This window comes from Manis pentadactyla, chromosome 5, assembly GCF_030020395.1.
Source record: "Manis pentadactyla isolate mManPen7 chromosome 5, mManPen7.hap1, whole genome shotgun sequence".
Classification (NCBI taxonomy): domain Eukaryota; kingdom Metazoa; phylum Chordata; class Mammalia; order Pholidota; family Manidae; genus Manis; species Manis pentadactyla.
The window spans coordinates 87,082,104-87,084,965 of NC_080023.1; the positions used below are offsets into that span (position 1 = coordinate 87,082,104).

At 37.7% G+C, this 2,862-nt stretch overlaps 1 pseudogene; it reads right to left on the bottom strand.

Moving 5' to 3' along the window:
- Positions 1-289: 289 nt before the first annotated feature.
- Positions 290-2,443, bottom strand: LOC118909083 (YY1-associated factor 2-like; annotated as a pseudogene).
- Positions 2,444-2,862: the final 419 nt, after the last annotated feature.

Consider the following 2,862-nt stretch of genomic DNA (forward strand, 5'->3'; position numbering starts at 1 on the left):
CGGTTACTCTTTCCATGCTGATTAACACTCTGTAAGGGGTTTGAGAGATTTCTGTGGACACATTTTTCAACCAGAAACAATATGCTTTTTTTTAAGTATTAAGTACCTAATTTGTAGGTTATGTATAGATAGGATTAAATTGTGATACCTTCCTAAGGTAGAAGGAACTTGTATATATGTTTATGTGTTTATGTGTAAATATACGTATATGTGTGTATATATGTATTTGTGTGTATATCTCTACTAAAGCCAACCAGGATGTCTAACCCTTTCTTTTTTCTATTTTTTTTTTTTACTGTTTTAATCACAGACTTTTACTGTACACAATTAACTGTATTTCACAACTAGCATTTTACAAAAAAAGACAGTACCATTGTACCTGTAAAAAGTTCTGCAATTAAAGAGAAAATTACATTACAACGCGAAACCACCAAATATCATAAATGTCAGGGTCTACAGTTTTTCTTTTCTGCAAATGCTATCATGATGTCTTTATGTGATATTCTGTTTTCAAGTTATATCTTTAAGTTTATTTATATTCCAGAAGTCCCCATAGATGGATATACATTAAGCAAATGGATAAGAGAATGCAGGAGACCCTCAAAGAATTTAAACAGTACTATGTGGTTTCTAGGTTGGATTTTTAAATACAACATAAAACACTTTCTTAGTTGTAAACAAAAATGCATTATCTGTAGTCATAAAAATATTTTATATAATAGTGAGGGGCTGTAAATACTTTTTAAATTTCAGGATATTGATAAAATGCATAAACTGGTGGTTGTGTCTGAAAATAGGGCACTATGATTTTTTTTAAGAATTGTTATATTTAGTAAGAGGCCAATTAAACTCATTTTAAGATTAGTTATTTTCCAGTTCTGTGCAACAGTTCTCATTTCTTTATTAATTAGATTCATACTTATATGACCCTGGCTAAAGTTTGGGGCCAGGAAACAGTAGTAAAACTATTAAGTTAAAGCTTCTCCAAAATTGCAGCTTTTAAATTATGGCAGGTTTCTTTTCTCTTTTTTTTTTTTTTTTTTTTTTTTTTGCCAAATGCTTATAATTATTTGAATTTTAAATGTTTTATATAATATAGACAATACCAGTGTTCAATGACAACAGCACTAAACCTGAATTATAAAGCTAAATAATCAATGTTTTATTGTTTACTAGTCTCCTAGTAAACATTACAATAAATGAATGTTTTGAAAGACAAAGCAAAAAAACAAAAAAAATAAAACCAGAAACAATTCAGGAACAATAATTTAGTAAAATATGTCGAAAACATTGGCAATGGTTCATACAAGTTCTTTATTTAATAGTAATTTTCCTATTTAACCACACCAAGTACCAGCAGGTGTATTTAAGAGGGGAACCATTAAGAAAATTCTGTTGCAGCAATAGTTGATTTTTGACTTGTATATATATAACTATTTGTTTTACAATTCTCAAATAATACATTTAGGCAGCTTGCACTATGTTATAAAAATTTAAATTCATTAAATGCCGATAGTAGCGAATTCAAGAATTATGCGTTAGAATTCACTGAACTAAAAGTGAAAATAGACTTACCAGTAACACTGCATAATGAATAATTCAACCACATTTTCATGGTACCTGTAACTGTGGAGACCAAAATGTTAAGTTTGGAAATGTTTGGTAGGCATAGATTGCAATAAGTGTAACAAATTCGTATTTTATGTAAAAAGCAAATTATGGATTGTGCATGAATATGTTTGTCATGAAAATGTGGTACTTCTTGGCATTATCTGTGCATTTGCATGGTATGACAGAAGTGACTAAAAAATTGGAGAAAATAAACTTTAATGAGACTCTCCATTCAGTGACGAGGCTTCTCCGCGGGGCGAGGATGACCTGGACACTCCCCTCTCTTTGTTATCCGAGCCGGAGCGGCTCTGACTGCTGATCCGCGGAGGCAGCACTGGACTCTGGCGGCGACTTCGTTTTCTCCTTAAAGTCTGTGATAATGACTGTCTGATCCCCAACGGTGACTTCCAAGTGCTGAGCGCTGCTCCGATCCACATTTTTCAATCTTGGCCTGGTTTTCTTATGACTGTTCTTTTTGCTAGGTGTTTCCTTTTCACTTTTTTCTTTTTCTACTTTCTTTTTCTCTTTCTTTGACTGTGTAGGGGGCACAAACTGCTGAGTGACCTGCTGTGCGACCAACTGAGAGACAGGTCGTGGTTTCTGGGGGGAGGTGCCCTTGCGCACGTCGCATATCATGCACTTGAAGGCCTCGGCGCCGTTCAGGAAGGTGCACACGCTGCAGTCCTAGTAGCCCTCGTCCGACGACGGCTTCTGCTGCCGCTTCGGCCTGGTGGGGCTCTTCTTGTAGCCCATGGCTCGGCCACGGGCGCGCGCCGGGAGCCGCGCCGCGGCCGCCTTTTGTCAGCTCGGGGCCGCGGCCGGGTGGCAGCGGCGGGGGAGGGGGCGCGCCGCCCAGCGCCGCGCCACCGGATCCCGCGCAGCCGCTGGCTGTCGGGGGAACCCCCGCCGCTCTTTTTTCTTTTATACCTTAGGCCTTTGCTTATTGCCTTCCTTTACCTCTGAAATGTCCAAGCCCTAATTTCAGTCTGACACTCGACGGCTTTCCTTAGGTGCCACTTCTTTCATGGTCTTCTCAGATCTCTCTTCTCCATGGCTTCTGATATACTGTGTTGGCTTTACTGCTTTGGGGAAAAAAAAACAACTTTCTGAATGTTCCCCAACAAAGGAAACAGAAGTTTAGATTATGTTGCTGGAATTGGCTTAGCAGCCAATTCAAATTTTAAAAAAGTGAAAATTCAGCCCCTTCTACCAAAAAAAGGAAAAAAAAAACCTATATGAAGGTTTTCAAAA